Genomic DNA, 10022 nt, shown 5'->3' with positions numbered 1-10022 from the left:
TCTCTAAATATCCTAGTGAATATGGAGTCATATGCTTACTCTAGTGATAATAAATGGCTTGAAAACAGCCATTCATTAGCAATCTATAGGACTATCATCATGTCACAAATGTTATAATAGAGTTGTTGAAACACAGTTTAAGCTTACAGCGCAATTCAATCAAAGCCTGGAGTTCTCTGACTCACACTTCTACCCCTGCTAAATTATTCATGTCAGTTTCTAAATATTTTTAGCCTGCCTGCTTTAATGCATTTAAGGATGGTGCTATAATATATCCTACCACACTAAGAGCAAGGTAAAATTCATCTTAAGCTCTGTAAACTCCAGCGCACTTTTTGGCTTTATTCTCGAAGCGTTAAACACATTTCACTCAAAAAAGAAAAAAAAAATCAACCCCTGCCCACAAGCTGTATTCCCTCATCACTGTCTAATATCCCCACGCGGCTGCCTCCTCCTTAATTACACTGCTGCGGTCCGCGTGGAGCAGCGGGAAGTGGAGCGCGTGGTAAAATGTAGGTTAGTCGTCTTCACTCTGCTCGTCTCCGGACGGCTCTGCTCTCATTTCTACAGCAGTCTTCCTCGCGGTCAGCAGAGGGAGACTGGAGCCTGATCGCTAGTGCACATCAGGGAATGAATGCTCAGGCCACAGCAGAGTTCTAACAGCTGGCAATGGTATAGGTTCATTGGGGCTCTAGATATACTACGGGGGAGGTGGCCTTGCTCTGTGCCCACCTGTGTATGGCCCTTTGCGATGTGCATCCACACTCTCTTCCCACTGAAGCACCGTTCTGATGCCTTGGATAAGGTAAGGATGTTTTCATCATGCGCCATCATATTTTCCCAGCTCTTGTGAGAATATCCTTCAGACACTACATTTTTTTTTTAATCCGTCCCCTTCAGTCTTGCCGAGAACTGGAAGAAGGTTTTTGTTGCTACTGATATGACATTAAAGTACAAAGCAACCGAGGCATTCTGTCCTTTGCATCTGTAAGCATAATAATGCAAGATAAAACCCTGAATGACTATAAATACATCCCAACAAACTTCTACTTTGATGGAGAAATCTAATTATATTTGTAATTTATGTAATAGATACCAATACCATACCATACGTTCATATATAGCTACATACCTGTATCTATATACTATATACAATATACAAAGTTTAACATTGCATTCACAGCATTTTCGCACTTTCGTACAGTGACTGCACTCTAATAACATTATATATATTATATATAGACACACCATCAAAAACAAAAATACTATTATTATTTTTATCATTGTTATTGATAAGGACTTTCTAGAAAGGTTTTACCACACTCCTGGAAAAAAATGCAATATTTTAATATTAAATAATAGTCTTAATTTAAACTATAAAGATTAAATATAGAATTTAAAGTGTTAATGAGATAACAGCAGAGACCCCGTGACTCATGTGGGTGTTTTTAGCTGAATGGACTGGTAATATTAGAATACGCTGTGTTTTCCCCCCTGTGAGCTAATAATGAGGCATATTACATTTCACATGCTCAATCTATGATTTTCATGCTTTGATAAAAGCTTAGTTGGTAAAAGCATTTTACTACTACAGTTGTCTGAAGATCAAGCTCGTTTTATCTTGTTGCAATGCAGACCACCTTTTCTTATGCATTGGCTGACATTAGATTCTCTCTCTGGTGTCTTGAGTTTTCCACCACCTTATTCCCAACAACTCCATCAACAGGCAGCACTGGTTTTGCTCAATCCTCTTTTTAAAAGGTGGTCTAAATTGTTCATTTCCCCTGTTAGGACATGCCAGACAGGCCAAGTGAATGAAAATGTTAAAAAAGTAGCAAAGAAGTGTTTGTTTTCCATTGGGATGATGGGCATTGATGGAAAGGGCAAACGTCCTCACGTGAAGTTCTCACATGGTGAAGTGTGTGGGCCTTGTGCTCCTAAGCAGCTCCTGAAATCAATCGTGTCTGCAGGGAACAATGGCTTCCAAGTTTAGAGCAGAATGAGGGTCTGGGGTGATGGTCAGATTCCACAAAGCAGCTTTCTCCCACACGCACAGCTCCACGGAGCCTGCTGGACAGCCCAGACCTTCAGGGCCACAGCTGCTGACAGCGGGCCACAAGGGCCACAGCTGGCCTTGAAGGCAACAGCTGGACTTGAGGGCCACAGCTGGAATTGAGGGCCACAGCCGTTGACAGCTAGACTTGAAGGCCACAGCTACACTTGAGGGCCATAGCCACTGACAGCTGGCCTTGAGGGCCACAACTGGAACTGAGGGCCACAGGCGCTGACAGCTGGCCACGAGGGCCACAGCTGGACTTGATGGCCCCAGTTGGCCCAGGGAGCATTTAGCTGCAAAGGATGGCACACCTGTGGCTTTCGATCAAGCTGTAAAATAAATGCCTGTTGGGCACTCACAAACCCTTTACAAATGGACACTAAAACACAAAAGCAAAAGTCGTAACTGTGAATTCTGATGCCTACGAGCGACACTAAATGACCATGATTCTAATAAACTATTGGTTCAGGAGAGTCGTTTCAGCCTACCAGTCTGCTGTGAACATGATTGCCTCTAGTTAATTTCATGGTACAAATGTGGCTATTTGTACATCCCGGAGATTTAATGTACTGTGGCATCAGGGCTTAATGGTTAAAGAATTTCTTTTTGAGGCAGCTTTCTTAAAGTGCCGATCTTGCATGAAAATGAGTGAAGTCATTAAGGGGTTTTCTTCAGCAAAAGTGCCTCATAGATGAGCATTGAGGAAAGAAAAGCACACAACCAATAAGCTCGACCACAGCAGCTGGACGTTTCATTTTGTAGTTGTTTAAAGTGTTTATTTTAGAAGGCAGAGAAAAAAATATTGTGTATGATCTCATTCGTGATATTTATGTTTCTTCCCCATTTTTACTTTATGTTGCTCCGAATGCAGATGAATTTTTAAACATGTTCCTCTATCAGAGTCCCACACCTAAAAACCATAGAGAATAAAATTGATTAAGTAATAAAAAATGGAAATAATGATAGTTCTGTTGATGTGTATTGAATATAGTGTTATGATTAGGGTATTGTTATTTTGTTTTGCATCATTTATTAGGATTGCATTCTAAAACTTTTAAAACTATGATTATTTTTAAGTATAATCTTAAAGCGATTGTCAGATTGATATCTCATTCTGGTATCTCATTTTTCTGTCTCCAAATGAGCCATTTTTGAAAAGAATTGTTTCTGCGTTATTTCCTGTCACATTTTATTTTTTGCAATCATACTGGAAAGGCTTGTTTTCCACTCTGTTCAGAAATTTCTCTTTGAAAAATGTGTCAAACAAGAAATATTCTTCTATAGCTTTATCTCTGGGCAACAGAAGTCTCCAACCCTGGTCCCCTGTCCAGTTAGTACAGTCCTGGTCCTCAAGAGCCCCAGTACAGTTAGTACAGGGGTCCCCAGCCCTGGTCCTGGAGAGCCCCAGTCCAGTTAGTACAGCGGTCCCCAGCCCTGGTCCTGTAGAGCCGCAGTACAGTTAGTACAGGGGTCCCCAGCCCTGGTCCTGGAGAGCCCCAGTCCAGTTAGTACAGGGGTCCCCAGCCCTGGCCCTGGAGAGCCCCAGTCCAGTTAGTACAGGGGTTCCCAGCCCTGGCCCTGGCCCTGGAGAGCCCCAGTCCAGTTAGTACAGGGGTCCCCAGCCCTGGTCCTGTAGAGCCGCAGTACAGTTAGTGCAGGGGTCCCCAGCCCTGGTCCTGAAGAACCCCAGTACAGTTAGTACAGGGGTCCCCAGCCCTGGTCCTGGTCCTGGAGAGCCCCAGATTCAGGTAATCTATAGGTCACCCTATTCTAAAGAGTGACAACACCTGTGAAGCTGATGAATTAAGAGATGAGTCGGTTCAGCAAAGTCAGCTAAGATCCCTTAGCAATGAAGTTCTTGTTCTTCCAACTCTTCCAGTAAGGCAGAGTGGTAAAGGCATGGTAAGGTGTGGAGACTGATCACTCTCAGTACAGGAGTCAATGCCAATGAAACCATGGTGCCAAGGGAGGTGTTATAAAACCTCTCCAAGCTGCCACAGTCAACTTTTGAGAGGCCGCTGACTTGAGATCACACCACCCATCCCACCCCCCAGCATGTGGTACTCCATGTGTTCCAGTTAGTAAGGAAACATCCGGGTGAATTTAAAAGGACACGCAGCATTCCAGCCCACACGCCGCCCACACGCCATCGCACACACGCGTTCCGCGCGCCGCGGTGCCTGGGCGGCGGTGGCCGGGCGCCCTGCCCTCCTCGCCGGGGAGTAAATACGGGCCCCAGGATCGCTGGCGGTGGTTTCCACGGCAACGTGCAGGCAGGGGAGAGGAGCTCTGAGCTCTGCTGTCTCTGGATTCGTCCTCTTGACGAGGGAAGGAGTGGGAGGGAGGCAGCACATCACGGCAGAGGCAGAATTTACTGAGAAGAGCGACGCCAGCTAGCCTTCCCAGCCGGCTGCCAGGGCTGCTGCTCTTCACTGATGATGATACATACTGCAGTAACTGTTCTTAGACTGGCTATGAACGCGTTTATCATGTGCTCATGTCTGCTTTGGACCACATCTCCAGTGTCATACAGTATACTGTACATCAACACTGTTAAACGTGCTCTGAGGAGGGTGTGACTCCCAGCTCTGATCTGTCAGATGGTAAAATCTTTGATCGAAATGCAGAAAGAATATTTCACAGGCTATGTTTTGTTGTTTATTTGTAGTGTACTAAGATTTAATATTCTTTGAATCAATTCTCTATTAAGCGCTTATAGTAGACTGGCTTAAAGTTACCTTTGAACACTATTATAGCTCTCACCCAACGATTATTAAACGTGGTACTTATTAACCGATGAAACTTCAATCCAGCATACAGTTTACCTGTTTTTACACAGCCGCAGTGAGAGCACACAGGGAAACGGTTTTCCAGAGCAGAGCCCAGAATCCCTCTGTGGGTGGAGAAATGTGTTCAGAAAGTGCACTGTATTACTCTAGCTGACAGAATAAGGAGTTTGTACAGTGGAGTGCCATGGATTCAAAGGTAGCTTAACAAAGTAACTATAAAAGTAGCTGTTACTGTGCCGTGCAGTAAGAAGAGTAGCCTAATAATGGTGGAGGCAGTCTGACATAACCTACTGAAATAAGGACAATGCTACAGAATAGTCTTTGATCTCTAACCAACATTTCATGGTTTTACAGGAAGCCATTACATCATCAATTTCTAAAGACCTGGAACAATTGGGTTCGATTATAAACAGAAATTTCGCTAAACTGTAAAAATTTACAGGAACAATTACACCCGAAGTGGACACCTGAAGAAGGCTCCACGGCTGAAACATTCATTCTTCTCTTTTCAGCATGGAATAAACCTATTACCCGTTCCTTTGCAGCCTACGCATGCTGACGCAGCTGCCCACCTGAACTACTAAAGAAATTTAGAGCTTATTTATAAAAAAATAGAATGTCCTTCAGCCACTAAAGGGACAGAGTTTACTTAACTAAGTAAATGAGTTGCTTAATCGACAAGTCACCTCCAACTGCTGCAAATCTAAAAGAGCAGGCGATGTAAGGTCACTGGTAAGGTCAGGATTGGGGCTCACCACTCCAGGACAGGTTGGAGAGCCCAGCTGTAAGGCATATATTTCTACTTTGTGACTGGAATGTAGCTTGCAGAGTACTTATTCCCGAGTGCCGAATACATACACGAGAGGTATTGCTTTGTGACATATTGCTGACAAAAGTTAATAAGTGCAAAGCCAGCCTGCATACAGGGGTTGTCTGTTAAGACCTAGTGTTATAGTTTTCCATAATGAGATACATGGTGGTACAGTGGTTAGCATTGCTGCCGTGCAGCACTATGGCCCTGGGTTCATTTCCTGGGCTCCTATCTGTGTGGAGAATAACAAATGAAGCATAGTTCAAGAATTCACAGCTTATCCATACTCATAGGAATGGACATATGGATATTCCTGTTCAAATGAGGTTTGGCTGTTTTGGTATGATTCTCTTTTTGTAGTGGAAGGCTGCAGTGGTTACTCACCGAGGTGGGCGATCCCTGCAGTGTGCTCACATCCTGACGAAATCGGGTTATCCTCTGCAAACAGAATTAAGGAGATAAGTGCAGCTGTCTTTTCGAACCACAGAATTCGCTCACATTTCCTGGGCAGAAATTGTTATAGCTCGTGATGCAAGGGCCCTTCCTACAGTGCTAGAGCTGTCTTCCCTGCTGCATCTCTGAGGAATGGATGGTGTGATACCTGTGTAGCTTTCAAAGCTTCACCTTCACAGCATTAACCAAGCCCCGCCTTTGTGCAGGGCTTTTCAAAGCCCCATCCACCAGTGGAATTACAAACTCAGGTTTCAAACCTCAATAGCTTTCCTGAGGTTTCCGAAGTGTGACAAACCTGAGCAGCACAGCTGGTTCAGTTTGAAGTGACACAGGTTAATTCAGCCTGTAAATCCTGCTAGGGCCTGCTAAAGTTGCCCTTGTCTGAGGTTAGTGGTGGGCAATTCAACAGGACACTAAGCAAGCCATTAAGAGGGAACAGGATTTTTTTTTGTGGAAAATCAGAGGAAAGACAGTGCTGATCACAGGACAGTTCATAGACAGGGACTCCTGGTGTGGTGGCGGCCAGTCTTGGGTGAACACAAGTCAAGTGGGAAAAGGACCCTGCTGACCCTGGTACCCACTGGCCTGGGCACAGAGCGGCTCGGCTGCTTTGAAACAGGGAAATTCTTGCCCTGCCTTCGGTTCCTCCAGAAGTTGGGAGGTTGGAAATTGTGGTGGGGGCAGCACCATCGTTCGAGTCTCCCTCATCACCCATCATGGTGGTGTTTCCGTCTGTAAAACAAGAACACGAGAGGTTACAAACGAGAGGAGGTCTTCCAATTGTGCTTCTTGTTCCATACTCCCACAATTCTTTGTGTAAAGAAGTGTGTCCTGTAGTTTTCTCTTGTAGTTGTCGCCCACTTGTAATACAATAATTCATTGCTAAAAAGCCACGTTTACCCAGGGGAAACAAATCTGATGGCATCCTCTGAAAGACACGAGTCGGCCTTCCTGCTTACCTGACTTGGTGTTCTTGATCTCGGTGCCGTTGCTGTTTCCTGTATCTATAGTTCCAGTGCCTTTGCGTTTTGTTTGTCTTCCTGTAGGAACAGAAATGTACGAATCAACCGTCCTGTAAGAGCATGTGTAGGTCGCTGTATATAGAACCGCATTATCTGATTAAGAGTCAGATTGTAGGCTGTAGCAATTAAGAGCCATGCCTTGTGCTGGAAAGTGCTGTGTTTAATTGATTTAATTCCTGGTTAACTGCCTGTTTAAGAGTCATTACCCTGGTCTCCCCCTCATTTCAAAGGCTCATTTTTGACTATTTTCCTGAACGCTGTGGCATGGAAATCAGAGCTTTTGCCAGCTCCTTCCCTCTCTGGATCTTGATCCTGCATTTGTGAAAGTCATTTTTTATTTCTTTTTTTTTTTTTGCACGGTGTTTTTGGCTGCTGACAGTTCTCACTTCTTTTCCTGTTTCCTGCTTGTCAAAAACAACAGCATGCGGTAGAGTGGAAAACCAAACAGCGAGCATCTTGCATAGAGATTTGCCTTCATTTGTTTGCTAGCTGGCTTGAGCTTTTTTTTCCTTTAGTTTGTTGTGTCTTGTCACTGAGCTGACTTTTTTTTACTTTGTACAGGATGTGAAACTTCCCTGCCAGATTTTCCACTCCTCAGTGTCTTCACTGACATTGCTAGGAACGTGTCCTCCTTACCCCTTTAAGTCTGTAGCCTACTATCTGTAGCATTTGTAGTCATGGCAACAGTGAGACTAATAATGATGTCTTTTCATTTATTTAGTCTGTGATTAAGGTATTGCCTCACGCCCTTCAAGCAAGCTATAGAAAGAAACAGGGAAAATAGCCAGACCGATGTAATCAATGCTGATGAGTTAACTCCACGACACGTAAAACACAGACAGATGTAATCGATGCTCACTCAAGCAGGGGCAAAGCACAGAACTGAAAAAGACTCCAGCCTCAGGCAAAGGCCTTGGCCTCTCTCTTCCACTGCATTACACATCATGACAGGTGTCCACCCCGGAGGATCACTGCCTTGCTAGAAGAGTTGACACGGGCAGTTTCAGTGTCATGTTCCTCTTGTCTCAGTGTTGCTTGGTGGAGTTCTAAATATTGCTTATATTTCACAACCAGCTCCTCACAGCTCTGGAAAGTGCATATATTATAGCTATTAGGATCATGGGGGCAAGGGGATCCTCTCGCTTGTAAACTATCTGGCCTTTGGTGTAGTCGTTCAACAAATACTCTTCAGAATAAGCTTTATTTCTGTAGCTGAATGCCTTTTGGTATTATCATGCCTTAATGTATTATTATTACTGCTGCTACCACTGGTGCTTACGCCTTGTAGTGAAAATACATTCCTTGTCTTTATATGCTGTACAGTATCTCACATGCAGGAGAGCGCCCTCTCCAGTTCCACCCCTGCAGTGCAGCTTTGGTAGTACCTCTCTAGTTAATAATAATAATTGCTTACACTTATATAGCGCTTTTCTGGACACTCCACTCAAAGCGCTTTACAGGTAATGGGGATCCCCTCCACCACCACCAATGTACAGCATCCACCAATGTGATGCGATGGCAGCCATAGTGCACCAGAACGCTCACCCCACATCAATTGGAGGAGAACAGAGTAATGAAGCCAATTCATAGAGGGGGATTATTAGGAGGCCATGATTGGTAAGGGCCAATGGGAAATTTGGCCAGGACACCAGGGTTACACCCCTACTCTTTTCAAGAAACACCCTTTTTTAATGACCACAGAGAGTCAGGACCTCAGTTTTACATCTCATCCGAAGGTGTTTACAGTATAGTGTCCCCGTCACTATACTGGGGCATTAAGACCCACATGGACCACAGGGTGAGCACCCCCTGCTGGCTCCACTAACACCACTTCCAGCAGCAGCCTTAGTTTTTCCCAGGAGGTCTCCCATCCAGGTACTGACCAGGCTCACACCTGCTTAGCTTCAGTAGGTTACCTCTTGTGAGTTGCAGGGTGATATGGCTGCTGGTATGCTGATATGACAGTTGTACTGTCTGCCCTCCCCAAAATTCGTTACCTCCTGTTGGGTCCGTGGGCTCGGTGTCACTTGCTTGTGCCAAGCACAGCTGCAGAAACCCTGCAGAGAGAGACACGAGCCGTCACAAAGGCAGGCAGCTTTAGCTTAGAGACACACCGCCTCCGTATCTGCAAGGCTGCAACAGGGGCTACCAGTGAGCGATTGTCTTCTGTTGGGTTTTACACCAACAAGGAAAGGAACCTTTGGGTCTGTTTCACCAGGGAAATTATATAATAATTTGTTTTCTGGGTAGGATTTCAGATTCAAGTGCCACCGTAAATGTTTTATTAATATTTTATACATACAGTAGTTAATAAAGGATGTACTGTATCAGGTGCTAACCTTAGCCCTGCAGCTAGATCATTAAAATATAATAGCAGAAGAAACATTTTCTTATTTATTGTATTGCAGTATTCAGAAGATGTTACATAGAATTATTGCCTAATTTAATAACCAGTATTATCTGTAGTGCTTTATTAACTGATGCTTTATAACTTATTTATGAATTAAGCAATTAAATGCTTCTAAATATTAATACATGAGCCATAGCTTAACAGATGTTCCACTTGTATGCTTTCTTATACAACTCAGCTGTCTGCTGGCTTGTTGCTGATGCTCAGTCTTGGATGAAGAAAATAAATCCTTACCAGCAAATGTCCCAAGGACAAGCAGGTTCCTCTGGAGCCGGGTGATCTGAGAGAGATGTGTTGGGACCAGTAAGCACCAAGGCAGAGACAGAGCAGGGTGACTTGGGGCGCAAACAGATTTTCTGCCACGATTCTAATTCTTCAGCCCTCTTCCTTTACGCCAGCGCCATTCGGCTTCGTGAACTAACACCCTGGCCTTCCCTTCCCCCCAGCCTGTGGGCCTGAATGCCCTTGTACCCTCGAGGTA

The sequence above is a fragment of the Atractosteus spatula genome, chromosome 22 (assembly GCF_055471065.1).
Source record: "Atractosteus spatula isolate fAtrSpa1 chromosome 22, fAtrSpa1.hap1, whole genome shotgun sequence".
In the NCBI taxonomy this organism is placed as follows: Eukaryota; Metazoa; Chordata; class Actinopteri; order Semionotiformes; family Lepisosteidae; genus Atractosteus; species Atractosteus spatula.
This window is presented reverse-complemented; position numbering follows the sequence as displayed.